Consider the following 19780-nt stretch of genomic DNA (forward strand, 5'->3'; position numbering starts at 1 on the left):
TACCTATGACTACTTTTGAATTGTTTAACATCTCATTTTAGAGCTTAAGAGCGTCCTCTTCTGGCGGTACAAGAATACAGCTGGTAAGGTAAAATTATAGTTTGTGACTGTACTAAAACAGATGGCGCTTTTTTACGTGCTGAGAAAATCCATAAAAATCATACATCTTTGATATACTAGTTACCAATCTTAAAGTTTTTAAAAGTGATGTTCATAAAATAAAAAAATCGAAACAAATCTTTGTATTACCAGTTTCCAATTTTAAGGCGATATCTTGACAGCAAAACTGGACTTAGATTCTGCTAACAGCAAATAGAAAATAAATTGCTAATTTTTATCCCTTTTTTCACTACCACTTTAAATATTCCAAAAAGAAAAGAAAAAAACATTCCTGAATCAGAATAATATAGAGTAATATCACCTTGCTTACTTAGTACTGTGAGCCTTTCCAAGTTGCAATACACTTAAGGAAAAAATATGTATTTAATATGAATATTATATCTAATTTTTTTCTAATATCTAATTCTCTATCTAGTTCTATCGAATATCTAATTTTCATGTCTTTTATAAATATTATTTGAATGTACTACAGCTGTTTGCCAGTCTTGGCTGTCAGTCATATGTCTTAAATCAAGTCTGATTTCCAGTCATATCTTAGCATACGAGGCGTAGTCCAGAAAAATTTTAAAAAATTATGAAAAATGTTTTATAAGACTGTTGAAAATTCAATATAGGTTTTAATTTTACTGAAATTTCAAGAATTCAGTTGGCAGTTTTAAAATTTATATTGTTTTTTGATTTACAAATAATTTTTGTTGGGTGTGAATTAGTTAAAAGATTCTACCACTCCCTACGTAGAAGAGACGTGGAGATACTTAATATTCACTCGAATGAATTTTACATAAAATACATTACTAAATTAAATAATAACTGCAGCTTGTTCAGAGAAACGGACTGAACATTTTGAAAATATCCTAAGAAGCATTCTCACGGAATGCAGTTGCCCCATCTCCGATTACAGCTGAGAAAAAAAAAAGAACCTGATTGGTGAGTTCTTTTTGGGGTAAAATATAATTCCACCCATCAGTTTTCTATATTTACTCAACGGTGTCCCTCGATCTCAATATTTCTTCCACTGTATTCAGTGAGAATACTGCTAGCTTCCTTTCAAAAATCTCATTAAAAATGTTATCCAGCGTTAGTTTATTTCATAACCGCCGTTGAACAGCCGACTCAATTTTGAGTTTACGGCTACCAATGTTCAACGCCATAGCCTTGTAATTTTGAACCCAATTCAGAAGACAAGGGAACTCCAGGATTAAGTATTGGGAGAAATTTTATCTTCGTGGAGGACTTTTTGGTGGAACTAGCACGAATTTGCGTTACATGGAGAAGAAAACCTCCCACCGTTAGTCTGACAGCAAGAGGACTCTAACCCATGATCCATCTAACACTGAGGATATTTTACGTCAGCACTGTGGTAGGTGCGAGCCGGGCGCAGCATTTGTATCGACCGGTCATCGCCAGGATTTGAACCCGTTTACCCAATTGGGAAACGAACGTCCTGCACCCTGAGCCACCACGGCTCTTTCCAGTGTTATTAAAAGTCTTTAGTAGATAAAATATCGTGATTACTAATTTTTTTTATTTTATTTAATATGATACTGTGAGTACTGAAAATTGTAGTTCAGTAAGCAGTTCCAAAAGCTGAAAGAACAGATTCAGGCAGCATGCACTCAGTTAAAAAGTACATCAATACAAAAACTATTTAGATAAAGAAAGGTTTTTTAAAAGCTCAGCAATCAAGCTATTTAACATTTGAAAAAATTTAACCCAAGAAAATCAAATCTTATATTTCGATATAATCTTGATTCAGCAATATATTGTGGTATACAATTTTTTTCTAAAATCAGACTACTTCTTATATAGTTTCAGTTTGAAGAAATATTTTGCCGTCGCTATAGTATATTTTAAGTTAACTTGGAAAGTTTTTAAAATCAGAATCAAATTTTTTATTGTTATTGAAAATGAATTTACTGAAATAAATTTAAATTTCTGACGCTTGAAATGTCAAAACAATTGTGATTGGAAATTAAATACTATTTTTGAGAAAATGGATATAAATACTGTATTTATTTCAAAATATCATGCATGGAATTAAAAATTTGTCCGTCGCTAAGTTATGGAGCAACGTCACTTCATTTGTATATTTTTAAAAATTAATTTAATTTTTCTCATTTTTTTTCTTCATATAGCATAAGTAACTGTAAATATGCTACAATTTCTGTAGTCCCTTAAAAAAGTGTTTTTCGGGAACTGCTTTTAATCCTGGTAAGATTTATCCTATATACTGTTGTACGAGTATCAAAATTCATTATTTAGATTGGATAGATTTTGATAACAGGACTTTTGAATTTCGAATTTTCTATCTGAGTTAGTCTTTCAAATAAATTATGATTATAAGTTGTAAGTTATTAAGTTTATCAGATAAGTTAGTTAATAAACATGTTGATGAGCATTAGAAGTACAATGCGCAAAAAAAGGGGAGGGGGACTATTCTTCATTTTTATCTAATGATCAGATCTTCACGTTCGAGGGGGTGACTTTAAATATCTAATTATTTACAGCAGACGATATTTTAAGTTACGAAATCAGATACAAAAACATATTTTTTCTAAATGAATACACCTTTTCCCGATAGATTCAGATTTCTGACCCTAAAAATATAGGGGGTAGCAGCAATTCGGGAAATATGGTCCTAATAATTTGGTCAGGAGAGCTGTCCAAAGTTCTGACCCCTTAATGTTAATTTCACTTTTTGCGTATTTCGCATATTTCAAGAATTTTTTAAGCGAAATGAAAAAATTTTACACTCTGTTATAAAGTTCGTTAATCCGAAGATAATTCCATGCAAAAAATAAATGCTCGAAAATGTTTATTATTTTTTATTATTTTATTTAATAAGAGACGAAAAAATTTTGAGTTGTAAGGTATACGATTCTTTACATCATTTTAAAATATCTAATTTTACATGGCAAAATACAAGATTTGAGCGAAATTAGTCGAATAGTTTTTGAGAAGTCAGATTTAAAAAAAAGTCCTTTATTTAAAATTCCATTTCTCAGGAACTATTCAACCGATTTCGCACAAAATTTGCATTTTGTCATGTAAAATTAGATAATTTAAGAAGATGTAATAAAATTGTATATCTTGCAATTCAAAATTTTTTCGTCTATTATTAAATAAAGTAATAAATATTTACTTAAATTTATTTTTTGCATGGAATTATCTTTGGATTAACAAATTTTACAGTAGTGTTTTTTAATTTGCTAAAAAGTTCGTGAGATATAGCGAAATACGCAAAAAATAAAATTGTCATTAGGGGGTCCAAACTTCAAATCGCTCTCCTGACCAAACTAATAGGACCATATTTTCCAGATTGCGGCTACCCCCCATATCTCGGGTCTCAGAAATCCAAATCGGCTGGGAAAAGGGTATTTTTATTCGAGGAAAATAAGTTTTCGTGTCTGATTTCGTAACTTAAAATATTGTTTGCAGTAATTAATTAACATATTTGAGATCCTCCTCTGGAATCACTCATATGGAGTCTTAAGATGTGAAGTTGATCGAAAGCTATTTTGGGTGATTATTATTATTTATTTTTTTAAATACCATTAAGGCTTTCTTCGTGTTTTACAGAAACTAACAATCAACAAAACAAAACAAAACTTATTTGTTTTCTTTCAGATAAACTGTTAAAGCTATCGCTTTCTATTAAATACATTTAAATGAATAAATGCATTTTAATTTGACAGCATGGAATGCATTTTTAAATTTATCTATTTCATTTTTTGGAGCAAATGTCAGCTAATTTTTTTTATTCTTTTATCTTTGCCAGAATTTACCTTTCTTCAGAAGAATAATGCAACTTTATTGCTGCCAAAGGCAAAAAACATTTTCGAATTCAACGAAGCTTCTAAAAATTATTAATTGAAATGCATGCTTTTAAAAAGTCAAAATGAGCAAAGCAAAATGGAAAAGGTAAATTTTACGTATTTTAATTACATATTTGCATTCTTTAAACACAATATTTTAGCAAGGTTAAGAAAAAAATTGTCAAAATGATTTTTGCTGTAAAAATTTCCAAAAAATTTATATTTGTTTTATCGTAGTTTCCTCCCCTGATAATAATAATAATAAAAAAAATAATAGTAAATCTTAAACCAGTCTGTTAAGTAGCAGAAGGTCACTAATCATTTTTTCTTTTTTTGTCTTTTTTTTGTGATTAAATTGTTCTATGGATATTTTGAATAATTTTGTTTTTAAGTTTGGATAGTTGTTTTTCGTTTCAGATTTATTATAACAAGTCGATTTCATTTTAATAAAGCTTACCAAAACACATATATGTGCAAGCAAAATCCTACTTTTATTTGTTACATGTTAGCATTTGTTAAACACTATATTCTAATATAATTTTATTTTTTGTGTCGAGTTTAGAATTTTTCAAATTCGGTTAATTCTTCATTTCAATACGATTAACACATTAACAGAATGTGCTTACATAATGTTAAATAATTTCTCATTTAATTGACAAAATGATGTTTGTTGTCTTTAAAAAAAAATCAACTTTTAAGAAAAAAGAATGTTGAATTTGAAACAATCTTGTAGGTTGGTGAGTGGTGCCTCAATGTTACTAAAAACTAAAATAATAAAAAAAACGATACATAATTTTAGTACGAAACAGTTTCTTTGAGAATGAAAATAATTGAAGAAAGTGAAAGATTGCTATAATTAAAGAGCTTAGTGGAAGAACCAAGTAAGTGGCATTTTCAGAATGGCTTTAATCAGACTTAAAAGAAGGAAAAATGGTTTCTGAACTTTTCTGTTATAGATTTATTGGAACGCGGGTTAATAATTCTTTGCCTTACTTTATTTACTATACCTAATTTTAAATAAAAATCATGTGAACATACTCAATTTAGTTATGTTAACATTAAAATAAAAGTAAAAACAATTCTACATTAAACTACTCTAGGTTGTTTTCCTTCAATAATAAATGCCCCTAAAAATGTCACTTACGTGCTTCTTCCACTAAGTTCTTCAATTATGATTTTACAGTATAGTCACGATATCTCGAAAAATATGTTTGTCAAAAAAAATCTTTTCCTCCTTGGCAATATATATCCACCTAATGTTAATTTGAATTCCTATGTCGAAGGGAGTTTTCTAAAAACCTTGCCAAATCGAATTTTTTTCGAAATAGAAAAAAAAAAAATTTCAGAAAAATCGCAATGTAAGTTTATTGTAAACCAATTCTTTTCTATTTAATGCATCATTTTTATTTCTTACGTTTAAAAATAAAATTATCATTGTTGTATTTAGACTTATAGTCAACTATCATTACATACATATTTAATAGTAGTTATTCTTATGTTTCATTACTCTACTTTTTAGAGTCATATTTCGGAATATATTTTCTTTTACTTTTTAGTTCTGAACTTATTATCTCGAAAACATGCTAATTCGAAATTGTTTAAGCGTCCCTTCAACTTTTAGAAATCGAGAGTGCACTGTATTTTATTTGTTTGATTGTTGTTCTTGTTTTTATTTATTATTTATTCTTTATTTCTCCATTGGAAATAAATTAAACGCCAACCTTAACCCAAATTTGATTTTCCCGCAAAATAATAAATGATGATTATCAAAAAAATTACTCATTACGCGCCACCCACGTAATAAGCGGTCTCGTAAGCCAAAGCTTTACATTTCACGCTTCACCCAAGGTAACTACTAAGCGCGGAGTAGATTGTTTTTAATAACATCAATGACGTAAATAAAAGGTGGAATAAAATGGATTACGTCACTTTGGTTTTTCTTCCTTTTTCCATAAGCTTTAAACATCACACTTCGTATCGTTCGTTGTTCATGGTTAAAAATTCTAATGTCATCTAACGCCATATGCATTGAGGAAGAAGAAAAAAACGCCTGTGAGTTTTTTGACCTTCGAAATGTAATGTAAACAAAACGCATTCGAAATTAAAATAAAATTTGCAATTAATCTTCGGATGACGATGACGAATCCTTTCGGGTCAGCTGTTTCTGTTATAAAAAAAATGAATGCTGTTTTGTTTGTTTGTTCACTAAATATTTGCATAACTGTTTTTTTTTACTCTTTGCAGCTGACCCTTTAATGAGCAATTTATTTCTAGCAATGGTTAAATATAATACTTTTGATGTAAATATTTTTGGAATTGAAATTGATAAAAGAAAAAAAAATTCTATATTAGATAAAATTAAATTGAATCTTTTTTTCTTCTTCCAATGCCCACTCGATTGACACTCGTCATTCAGGTATCAGTTGGGCATATTTGTTGGCCACACTTTCGGGGGCACCCTATTTGGTGGGCCAACGTTGCTCCCACATTAAGGACAGAGAATAAAAGAACATCCATGTCTTGTTCGAGATTCAAACCCAGACCTTTATGATGTGAGGTCAGTTCCCTGACCACTACACAGTACGGTCGGCAAGAAAATCAACCTTAACCTCCTTTTTCGGTTGTAAGTATGTCTACCACCACCTAATAATGTAATGTTTATCATAGGTTTCATAATAAAGAAAGAAACTTCTTGACTTTTATTTACAAAATAAATTTTATAAACAGAAGAGGAATTATATATATTATGACATTTTATACATTTTCCAATACGGGTATATGGGTACCAATTCTATTTAAATGTACTTCATCTGAACTGAAGCTTTTTACAAATGGAAGTCCAAATTAAAAGCGGTAAACTTGTGTAACATGGAACTTTAAAGTTGGCAAGTATACTCACCATGGCCACGGTGGTTAAAATTGTTCGCCCTGGGTAGTGTAACAATTGGTTTTACAACAATTGGTGGGAATTATTTTAACTAGACAGACGCGTAGCTCTTTAAAAGAACTGTGTATTTTAATGTATTTACTTAAATTATTTATATGTAATGGTGGCCAAAATCATAATAAATTAACTTTGTTAAACAGAGATAAAAATATCATCGTATACATTTAATTATCACTTTAAAAATAAAAATTATATCTCCTGCGACAGTCAGGATTATCTCTTGCGAAAGTCATATATTCATAAAAGTTTTACTTTTTTGTTGCAGCAATCAAAAAGTAGTAATATTCAAATTTCGATTTCTAGAGAACTACAAGACTACTTTCGTTCAAATTTCGGATTTTGTTCTTTTAAAATGACATACTTTAAACTGATGCGAAAATTTGTAAGCCTCACAATTCAAAATTTTTCAAATATTAAAAATATTATTATTAAAAATTATTTTTAATATGGAATTGTCTTTGGATAAACGAGTCTAATAATTGCGAGCAAAAACTTTTTAATACGCTTCAAAAGTACTCGAGACTTGATGAACTATGCAAAAAGCTAAATTAAAATTATGGGGTCCTAACTTTAGACCATCATGAAATTTCAAACTATTGAGGCCATACTTTCTAGATTAAGGGTACCCTCCATATTTTAAGGGTTAAGATTCAAAATCCGTCTGAAAAAAAGTACTTTTAACCAAAGAACGTACGTTTTTGTGACTGCTATCGTAATTTAGAATATTGTCAGTACAAATTATCTAAGGTTAAGCCCTCGAACCATTAAACGTGTGCCCTAAATGTGAAAATCGAATCATTATATAAAAAGTCATTCAGAGTTTTTTTTATCACAGTACGTATTATATAATTTTAGGATTACAAAAAAATTATAAATGTAGCATAAAATACGTGGTTTTGTGTCCAACTTAAAGTAAACAAATCTATTCTTTTAAAAAGGAAAAAGGCAAAAAAGAAAAAAAATCTGTAAACCCTCTCCAAAATAGAAAAAAGAAAAGAAAAAAAAAAATTTTTTTTCACGCTACGCCCATGTACATGGTTAAATAATTTTTAATCAGATTGGGAAAAACATGTGGTATGCAAAAAAAAAAGTTTTTTTTCTAAGTTTTAATATCACATGGTGTTTGAAATTATCGTCTGTGCAATCGTTTGTTTGATGGTTGAACGGTTGAAAGCGTGCTCTGTAGGTATGTAATTCGTCTAGTTCACAGATCGTTTGGCCCCACACTGTAAAAAGATGCAATTAGTTTTGACGAAATATGATTATTTCATGGTTCTTTTAAGACTGAATAATGTACTTTTAGTCATAGGAAATTGAATTTTCTAGTTGTTATGAGAAAAATTCCGAGAACGAATGATGGAATTTTGACACGACTATTTTACACAGAGGCTAATACAAACGTCAAACGACTTAAAAAATGATTGAAATAACATTTTTGACAGAATTTGTGAAATTTTAATCGTTAGTATTTACTGAAGAGATCAATAAACTTTGTGAGATATCGACCTCCATTTAAAAAGATCACACTTTGTAGAACTAGTGAATTTATGAAGAATGTCACGACTGATTTCACCTTACTTTTTCTTTAAAAATACTTTTTTGTTTTAGAATTTTTAAAATCGGATATATTATACGATTTAGATAAATTTGATTTTTTTAAATAGTGATGAGAAAAAATTCTAGTAGATACTGGAATTTTGACTTAAAATTTTGATGATAGATTTATGAGGAGATGATAATGACAAGCAATACTGGATAGTACTATAGCGTATTTCCCAGAATTTTACCAACTATTCAGCTGTGCGAAAAATGTTGTCTACTAACAAACTCAAATTAAAAAAAAAAAACCTCTTTTAGAATTTTTAAACTTAGCGAGAATCAGTGTCATACCGTTCTTTGATTGCATAGCTCTTTAAGTAATTTTTTTACCCTTAAAAAAAAGGTTAAATAAATCCCAAAAATTTAATTCGTAAAAGAAATGTTAGATCTAATATTTAAGCAATTTATTTAATCCGTAAGCGCTCAGCGTCAAATTCTGAGAACCGATCCTATTAAACCAAGCAAACCTTTTTTTGAACCAATATATTAAACTTGGTAGTTCTTAAAATAAAAAAAGTATTTATTTTGCCCAAAAAAAGATTAAACAAGTCCCTGAAAATAAACTTGCCAAACTAATATAGTGTTATCAAACAATTTGCTTAAATTGTAAGCGTCCAGCACCCAAATTTCCAGAACCGATCCTTTTTTCAAAAATATGAAAGTTGGAAAAAAATTAAAATAATAAAAAATAATTAGAACTCCTATATTTGTCTTATAAATCTTATCTCTTAACAAACATAGTTGCCTAATTGTTTGTTTCTCGTAAAATGATTTTGATCACTAGGGGAGAGTGGGGTCAATTGTAACAGGGTACGATTGTAACAGAGCAAAAAGTTCGAGCGTCGGATTCTAGATTTGGCTCCTAGGTGGCGCATAAGGTGTATTTAATATATCTACATATACACCCCTGCTGGCAGCCCTTTTTATGTACTTTTGAGAGAGTTACATCACAAAAGATATTTTCACGCTACGTAAGTACTTTTTTTGGTATTAGAATATTATCTTGTAACAAAGTAATTTTGTTCAAACAAATAAAAATTATTAACCGAATATGTAAGTGGACACTTAATTAACATTTGAAAAAAAAAGATTAGTTTTGTTAATTAACTAGCATTGTTTTCAACAAATGAAGCTGAAATGGCGTCTTGGGGACGATGGTAACAATAAATAAAGGGACAATTGTAACAGCTGAAAATAAATAATCTTATGTTTAGAAACCATTACTTAACTCTTTAAGAACCACCAATAGTTTCCTATATCATTTATGTTATGTTGCATGTGCATTATTTTATTTGTCACCTTTCACAGCATAAATTAAAATTTTTAACCCCTTAAAGTTAAAAGTTTAACCCTTTAGGTCTCTGCTCATTATTATTTTTACTCCTAAAATATCACTACTATTTTGATCAATAAAAAAATATATCACAACTATGATAATATGTATAATTAACTATGTTTTAGTTGAATTTATGAACTGTTACAATTGACCCCGTAAGTGGGGACAATTGTAACAAGTGCACGACTGTCAAAAATTGTTAATAACTAATATAATAACATTTAAAATAAGGTTGTTTTTTTCTCTAGTAGAGGATAGTCTACTTTACTCGTCTGTCAATTAATACTAATAATATATTGGATTTTTTGTTAGTTAAAAATAGTTAAGTAAAAAATGTTACAATCGACCCCACTCTCCCCTACTAAACATAAATAATGTAAATAAACACACAGAAGTTCTAACAATTTTCAAAGATAGGGGACCTTCCTGGTCTCACCAAGGAGCCAAATGCGTGGAAATAGTGGGTTCGAATCCCGGTGTAACCATGGATATGCGCTTAGTGATGCCCTTGCAGTTCTCTTACCTTCCATTTTAGTTTTGAGAAGGAAACCGAGCTGCAATTTCCGATCCAAATATAAATATTTTTTATTAATATAAACTGCTGTTTGTAGAAAATGCAACACCATGAAGGAATCATCAGAATCAAATGAAATTCGCAGCAAANCAGAATTATCTTCTGTAGTGTAAATGTTAATATAATGCAAAAATGCCAGCCGCTACGCTTTGTGAAAAATTTTATATAAAGTAGTAGAGAATTAAACACTTAATTTTGCAAAATTTTGGTTATTTCTGAAAAGGCTTTAAATACCTCGTTACAAAATACGTGAAACAAAGTCGCTTTTTATAGTATATGTTTGAATTATTTATATAACATACGGTGAACAAAAATGCTTTAAATCTAATTTAAACTAAAGTAAAGTATTAAAAACAGAAAATTTTCAATCACAAAAAAGTACTCTCCGAAAGTCAAGCAAATTGGCTCTTTCGATAATAAAACATTTGTGTTACCACTTTTTACTTTTTTTTCTTTAAACGAGTCCTACTTTTTGTAAAAAGTGTTTACGCTGAGCACAAAATCTTGAAGTTTAAAAAAAAAAAATTTTAATCAGATCTTTTAAAGTAAGAAGTGGAATCTAATATATGAAAAGAATATTTTTGTTGAAAATATATCATTGGCGAGTATTTTTATCTAGGCGCTTGACGCTACTTGCAGCCCTTTTTAAAATGGATCAATATTTTTCCCTCTAGGTATGTTCTTTAAGTTTTTAGCTGTGGCTGGCAAGGATGTTATTAATTCTCTCAGCAACAGTCAGTATACAAGACACATTTTTTAGCTTATTTAGCAACAGTCAATATATAAGCCATATTTGTTCCTTGTTTGTAACAGTTAATATATAAGTTAAATTTGTTACTCATTTGTAACCATCAATGCATAAGCAACTTTGTTACTTGTTTATAACAGTCAATATATAAGCCAAATGAGTTACTTATTTGTAAAAGTCAATATTAACGCCACATTTGTTATTTATTTGTAACAGTCAATATATAAGCCAAATTTGTTACTTATTCGTAACGGTTAATATATAAGACAAATTTGCTACTTATTTGTGACGGTCAATATACAAATCAAATTTGTTACTTATTTGTAGCAGTCAAGATACAAACCAAATTTGTTACTCATTTGTAACAGACAAGATATTAGCCAAATTTGTTACTTATTTGTAACGGTCCATATATAAGCCATATTTGTTACTAACACTTATGATTTTTAAAAAAGCACTGTTCTGATCTAACGGGATTTCTACGATTTTAGATATACTCACATTGCAAAGATGCCAAACTTGCTCCGCTTTGTTGATGAATAGTTTCTAGTGGTAGAAATTTTTTTTTTTTATTATATGGATTTTAGATTAGAAAAGTCGATTACGAGGGATTTGACCCATCACTTCTACAATCATTAAAAGGCTGAAATGAAATGACAATTTGTTATTGTTAGTTCGTGATGAGCCCTCTAAAAAAGCTTGCAAATTATACTTTTTAACTATCTACTATATAATAACATCTCTTTAAAAAAGCGGACATTCTTGTCATTGATGCACAGCTGGACTGTCAAATACTACGCTTTTTGCAAAATATTTGCTAGAATGGTAGACAATTAAAAACTAAAACTTTCAGGATTTTCGGCAATTTTGAAAGCCTCACAACGAAAGTGCAATGTGGAGGCGTTTCATATAGACTTTAGAATCATTTAGGTAGTAGATTGAAACTTTGAATCATTTATAAAATGGTAGACAATTAAAAAGCTTTTAGAATTTTTTGGCAAGATTGCCTTTCTAGGAATATTTTGATTTGTTGAAGTACTTGTTGATTAACCATAAGTTAAAGACGATGTTGATTGGAGTATTTTCAGTTGTCCATAGTGATGTAGATATTAAACAGTAGGAACTGCTTTACTGGAGAATTTAATTCGAGAAATAGTAAAAATATTTTATTTCAGAAATATGGAATCCTATGGAGATCCAAAATAAAAAAATACGATTCCTTTTTGTGTACATATAAATTAATAAATTTAGAAAATGGCCCGGAAAGTGTGGCTGCAGTTTACAAGTCCAACAGGACACCTCCGTTTACCCACCCATCAAACATGCGAGTGTCATAGTGTCAGTGTACGTTAAATTAATTTTCACCAAGGAAAGTCAAGGAATCCATATATTGGCTGTTAATTGATTTAATTTATCGTCAAGGCTCTTTTTCTTAGCCTCGCTCATTCAAATGTGTTGGCGGAAAAGAAAGAGTGGGAAAATAATTTAATATCGAATCTCAATGAATCCAAAGCATTATCAACAACCCTATAATGGTTTACGAAGTCTATGCTGATGTGTGAATAACCATATGCGTAACATAACAATATAACCAAGATGTCTAAAAATAAATTTTATTCTGAACTCAATTCAAGGTTTTGGTATAAAAAGATTGCAGATTATATGAATGATTTTTATTCATTGAAAAGGATTAAAAAGATAGTTTTGTTTTTAAATGTTATGAAATGTTATACATACTTCAGCATGACCATTACTTATGAAATCACACGTATATACAATGAGCATGTTAGTGCAATTTAGACTAATAATTATGCTTCTTAGAAAAGTCTTATAAAGCTTAGAAACTTTTTTAAAAACTTCAGTGCTTAATNGAAAGAGTGGATACCACCTCTGGAGAACGCACTAGGTCTGCTCATCGGCAAGACCGATAATGCAGCTCATTGGAAATAAAAAATATTAAATATATAATCATATTTTAAGCGTGACATTGTTATCATTTTTAAAGGCTTCAACGGGAGTACTGGAGCAATGCGTTTTATATGAACTTTAGAATCTTTTAAATGCAGAGCTGCGGAAAATAACTTTAAATTACATTTGCAAAACAAAGAATCATACATTAAAACATAAACTTAGCTGGAAGAAATTTTTCCAAAATGCGTAGTAAGTTGGAAGCCCTGTACTTGTTCCTGGCCAAATGATGAGACGTACTCTAAGATTCCATGTAAAAATCTTAATTATCAGGTGGATATACTCTGTACAGTTTTATTGTTTTTTACGTGACTGAAACCGATTTGCGTTATTGTATCAACGGGTTAAATGAGACGATAGTATAAATGAGAGGATATATTATCTAAAATAGAATATTTGTTATAGCAAGCATTATATTAGTCTATTATAATAATTAGATCCAAATATGAGACCCACTGTAGTTTTTTAATAATGACATGATTTTCATACGAGTTTATATTCAATACTTTTATGGTTAAACATACATGTGATGGGTTTTTATTCGGGACATTTTTTATATACAGTAGGAAACCGATTATCCGGAACGGTCGGGACAATCGCTATTACGGATAACTGATTTTTCCGGTTTTCTGAATCGCTACAAAAAGCCGTTTTTTTTTATTGTTAAACCCAACTAAAAAAGAAAAAATTTTGGAAATAATCTTAAAAATAAGAAAAAACGATGAAGTAATACACTAATGATTATTTCCATAATGATGATGGTAAGGTAAAAATCTTTAAAAAAAGAAAGAAAAATCGTAAAATCTTATGAGGAAAAAAAATTAAAAAAAAAANCTGTGAGTTTAAAGGTTAAGTTGCCACTATTTAATTTACAACCCTCGTTTTAGTCTATTATAATAATTAGATCCAATTATGAGACCAGCTGTAGTTTTTTAATAATGACATGATTTGCATACCAGGTTTATATTCAATACTTTTATAGTTAAACATACATGCGATGGGTTTCTATTCGGGACATTTTTTATATACTTCCTATTTGTATTTATTTCTAACGTATTGTACTACAATGTTAACCCATTAATACACGAACGTAAACAAAGGCATCCGAGTCAACACAATACAACTGTTATAGTATCTCCCGATAATTATAATTTTACATAGAGTGCGTCTAAATAACATGATTGTAAATGTGTAAGAATGATTATTTTTTCCCACAAACTTTTTGTCTAATGTAAGTCTTCGCCGTGAAACACTGACTTTTCAAAACTGTGAATCCAGTCAAAATGTTGTGGGGGGGGGAAGAATCTTATTTACTTACACATCAGGTAGCTACTAAAATTAGGACTGCCTTGAACATATTTTGAAAGTGTTGCTCTGTCTAACACTTAAGTGGCTGACGAAGAAAACGTCGCCCTTTTGTTTTTTACCACCCTTTCATTACGAGTCTTGGCTGAGACACGAACATTTCTTAAATTATTTACGAAGCCTTGTATTTTATTCGTTCGAGCACTTCGCGTATGTTTTTATGAGCAACAGAAAATTCTACTAGGGTTAACATTTTCATTCGAAACTAGCTCGAAATGCACTTTTAAAAAAGACGTATATCACCTCGGGGTGGAGGGGTGGAGGTGTAAAGGATGATTTGGTAGCAGTTTCCACTAAAGCTGCTGAAATAAATGTAGTATACTCTCGTTATAACGAACTTTGGTACCTCGAAAACCTTGTGATGTCGAAAAAATCTTTTTCTCCTTGGCATCGTGTATCCATCTTAATTTGAATTTCTATGTCGAAGAGTTTCTTCTCAAAATCTTGTTACGTCGAATTTTTTTCCAAATAGAACATGAATTTTTTTTTCCTCCAGAAAAATCACACTGTAAGTTCACTGTAAGCCAGTTCTTTTCTATTGAATGCTTACTTTTGTCCAACTTTTAAAAATAAAATGATTATTGTTGTATTTAGGTTTATAGTCAACGATCATTGCATGCACATTTATGAGTAGTTTATTCTTATGTTTCGTGACTCTGCTTTTTAGAACATGTTTAGTTCTGAACTTCTTATCTCGAAAACTCGCTATTTCGAAATTTCCTTAGCCTCTCTTCAAATTCGAGATATCGAGAGTATACTAAACTTTTTATTTATTTTAAACCATAAACAGGATATTTTTTTTACAACAATCAATTATCAATTTTGTTCCTGTTAGGAACAATCGATCAAGCAGGTGGGGTGGTTGTTAGTTTCTAGTAACTTACATGCGGTTATGCGACGACCTTTAACCTCTTAGCATCCCCCATCGTGGTCAGAAGTAAGAAAAACTGCCAATTCTTCCGGAAAATCCGGAAGATTTTATATTTATAATTAAGGTTTTACAAAAATCATGGTTTACTTTTCCTCCCTTAATTTATAAAATTAATGTCTAATGGTTTTGATTATTACTACCCATAAATAAATAAACAGTTAGCCAACTACTCAGCAAAGCAATAATTGGAAGTTTTCCTAATTTTGCCTCCACTTCAATTTACTTAATATTAATCTAGGAGACTCCAGACTTCTATGTATGTTTCCAAACCTTTGTGATGATTAAAAAAAAAATACTTAATGATCCCTTTTTAAAAACAAGGAATGTATTTTATAGCAGACATTTTGCTACCAGCAGTGAAAAAAATAAGCACTCAAATATCCTGAATTTTTTTTTCGATTTTGGCGAAACCGTTTCCTGGCATATATTCCGACAGAAACTTTATCAAAGTGACAAAATAACTATAGTTACTTCTTCAAGAAAAGAAATTTCGTCAAAATTAAAGAAACATTTCGTCATTCTATCTCCCCCCCCCAAAAAAAAGAACCTTCAAATTGCCCAATATATTTACCTTTTCGAATAATAACTTTATCGCGGGCACTCTATAGATGACAGAATTCAACCAGGATAAAGATGAATGACATCCATGCCCGAAGCGGTATTCGAACCCCAGATCTACGAGGTCAACTCCTTGACCACCCTACATCCCAGTCAGCTTAATTTCTCACTGTATTTTCGATTGCTCAGTCTTTATTCTAGTTTCGTTACAGTTTCATCATAGTTAAAAATCTCTCACGATCCGAAACGGTGAGATTTCGAGTTGAGGAAACATTTTCGTCATAAAGAGTTTGCATTTCGTCAAAATTACGTCATTTCGTGACGAAATGATTTTCAAAATTAATGAAATACTGTTCAAGGATTGCTGAATCATCCAAAGTTAGAGTTTTATTTTTGAAAGTGAGGTTAAAAGTTTTGATGGATCTTTGGTAGTCCCGTGATAACCATGTAGCATACAGACTCTGACAAAATACAAAACTATTTTTGCCTGTCCTATCCTAAAATTTAGGTTATCACTTTACAACAAAGGGAAAAGTTTATTCAAGGAAAGCGTAAAAGTTAGCAGATAGCTCTAAAGACGCATTTAGAAATTGAACTTAGGTTGATAGGCACGTTTTGAAAAATGGACATAATTCAAAATGCGACTTATAAGACGGTGTTTTGCTGTTAAAAACTAGCCAACCCGGAAGTTTTTAGATTTTTTTTCTTTAGGTTTTAAGAGAAAAATATTTCCGTTTTGGCTTTAACAGTTCACTTAGCTACGTTACAAAATGAAAATTGAACTAGTTGTCCATTTTTATGGGGTTTTTTTCGACCAAAATTTGACTCACATTTTTTGGCACTGTTAAATTTTAAATAATGAGCCTTACGAAAACACCCTTAAAAATATTAAACAGCACTGTGCAAGGTGAGAGCGGTCTTTTAAAAAATTTAAATTGTGGCGCCGATATTGTGAATTAAAACAAAATCGTAAAAAAGTTGAAGGTTTACTGAAATATTATGTAAGAAAGGAATAAGAGAAAACAAACAATATAATGATAAAAAAAAAACATTAAAGAATATAGCATGTACCTGAACGTCACACTTAAATGAATTGAAACTAATTGCTTTCATAGGAAATATTTAAAACCAAAATAATTTATCAAAGATAATATTTAAACAATGGAATATGACATCTTATGTCTTCTTCGCACGTTAAAATAAGTATAAAATAAATATGGGAGGGTGTCGCTATTCTGCCAAGAGAACAACAATAAACGTTTGATTAACTGTTGTTGTTGTTTACACTCAAGGACACACAGCTACGACCTCGATTAGAAGAAAAGATGACTGCTTAAAACATTCATACTTTTGATAGTCTCACTTAAAATTTGTTTATTCAAATTTAAAAAACACGCATTAGTAATTATGAAAGCATTCATATAAAAGTAATGAACGATACAAATAACAAACGATTAAAAACGACACATTTTATAAATTATATTTTACAATGTTTGTTTTCTCTCGAGTAGTTTTTTTTTTCTTTCAAAAAGAAAAAAAAAATCTCAATGCAATTATTTCAAATTTTTTAATTTATTTCGTGGGAAAAAATTCATTTGTGTCCTCTAAAATGTACTAGCAATATATAAAGTTGTTTTGACTTGATATTGAGTGATGCAGGTTCCATTCGTTCAGCTGAATTGAACCCTGCCCTAGGACGACTGAGACAGGCTTAAAAACAGTGGAAGAGTTGAGACAGTTAGCGGCCGTGGTGGCTCAGAGAATAGAGCGTTCGAACCGGGTTCGAATCCCAGTCGATACGAATTCCATATCCGGCTTGCACCAACCACAGTGCTGACGTGAAATATCCTCAGTGGTAGACGAATCATGGGTTAGAGTCCCCTTGCAGTCAGGCTGACAGTGGGAGGTTTTCGGGGTTTTCCTCACCGTGTAACGCAGTGCTGGTTAGTTACAACAAAATGATCAAATTTCTCCCAATACTTGATTCGGGAGTTCCCTTCTCTCTCTCCCCCCCCCCCCCGCTAACCAGCAGATATTTTCAAAATTGCAGGGCTGCAGAGTTGAACATTCGTAAACCAAAAAATTTAGTCAGCTGCTCAATGGCGATTTATGAAGAAAAAAAATAGTAGTAAGTTGAATAAAATAAACAATAATAACAAATAGTAATAAAATTTTTAGTCAAAAATCTACATTAAAAATCTTTTGCTTATATTAAGGAATCTAACTTGTAGGGAACAATAAGGTATGTATCTAGGGGTGGTATACTTCCGAGGCGAGTATCACCCCCGTTCATTTTCTCTCCTCGGGACCATCCATGTGAAAGAATGGGAGGGGGTATTTTATAAATTTGTCTGAAATTATCCCATTTGAGAAAAGGAAATTTGTTATCGGAATATGGCATCTTGTATCATCAATTAATTCCTTGTTAAGAATTAGGTGGAGATCTGCTGTGGTGCTTTTCTTAGAGCTGCTGAAAAAACTAGCCCTTAATTTATTCATAAATTCATTTATTGTTTCAATATTGAGGTCTCGTCTGTTGGCTTTATTTGGTACGTGCCAATGTGCTCCCGTGATTCATCTTAAGAGTTTGTTTTGGATTGTCTCTCATTTCTTAATCTGTCTATTGTTTAGGCAGTCCCAGGCTGGGATGGCTTATGCGATCATAGGTCTGATGCAGCTGATGTATAAAAGTATCTTAAGACTAAGAGGAAGCTTAGATCGTGAATTTAATATTGGTCTTGGGTTTGCAAAAGCTGCTTGTACTTTTTTAGTGACTTTTTCAGTGCGATTGTTCCAATTCCAATTTAATATAGGAAGCTGTTAGACTTCGATGTGTTACGGTTACACAGTACCAGCCCTAGTAAGCTCTGAATGAAGTTGTATTTTGATCTGAAATGATGCAGTTGTAATTTTTTTTTAAACTGAAGTGGTAGTTGCATAAAAATTTCTTTTAATCTATATCATCTGCATTATTTGATCAATATAGATTCACTGCATCATTTATGGGGAAATTTTTAAAGAAGATTGGATTCAGTGTTGGATTTGTTTGTATCTCACTAAAGTTGTTCCAATCTTGACAAAGGCAGTCAGTTTAATAAATGCAATTTTTTTTTCAAGAAGAAAAAAAAAAGTAGAAAGAAAATGCAACAAAAATACAGAATTCAACGGAATAAAATTAAAAACAGTATCTTACAATAAAAAGCTGCTGGTGTCATTAAATCTATATCATCAAAACTAAATTAAAATTTTTCAAACACTGATGTTCTTTTTTTTTTTTGCTATGTTCCCTACATACGCCGGTTTTTTTTATTATCTCAGTTTTAAAAATTGTATTTTTATAAGATACTTAAAAAATAGCTTTTGCTAATGATGAAAAGCTATTGGAGCAATCAAATATAATTTTCCTCTAGCACGTTTACTATAATCGACAAAAAAAAGATAAAACTGAAATTTTCCCAACAGCCTGTTGCTGACCAGAATGGTCAACGGAGGTTTGCACAATTGCGTCTCCAACGGAAAATGATGGAAGTGTGGTCAGCATCACACACCGACTGCCTTTACTTCCCAGACAAGATGGTTACTAATCAATCTGAAGCTGGGTGGGCTTCAAGCCGCCACTGAGGAATGAACCCCAGTTCTTCACAATGACAGTTCAGTACCTTAGCCACTATGTCATAAAGGTTCAACGGTTGTAGAAAAATAAAGTTTTGTACAGAACGCCAGTGAATTGTTGAAAACATTTATTACACAGGAGAAGTGATACATTCGGTAAACAATACATTTGATACATCTCTTGTTGTCATACTTGCAGGGCCACAC

The 19780-nt window shown here is 30.7% G+C and overlaps 1 long non-coding RNA gene across 1 annotated transcript in view; it reads left to right on the forward strand.

The window, feature by feature from the left end:
- The first annotated feature begins 21 nt into the window (after positions 1–21).
- LOC139424927 (uncharacterized) overlaps positions 22–19780 on the forward strand; it is a 59240-nt gene continuing 39481 nt past the window's right edge. The window contains exons 1-2 of the long non-coding RNA XR_011636046.1: positions 22–83; positions 3899–4041. This is a non-coding gene — a long non-coding RNA (uncharacterized lncRNA). The remainder of the gene's footprint in view (positions 84–3898; positions 4042–19780) is intronic.

This window comes from Parasteatoda tepidariorum, chromosome 2 (assembly GCF_043381705.1).
Source record: "Parasteatoda tepidariorum isolate YZ-2023 chromosome 2, CAS_Ptep_4.0, whole genome shotgun sequence".
NCBI classification, from domain to species: Eukaryota; Metazoa; Arthropoda; class Arachnida; order Araneae; family Theridiidae; genus Parasteatoda; species Parasteatoda tepidariorum.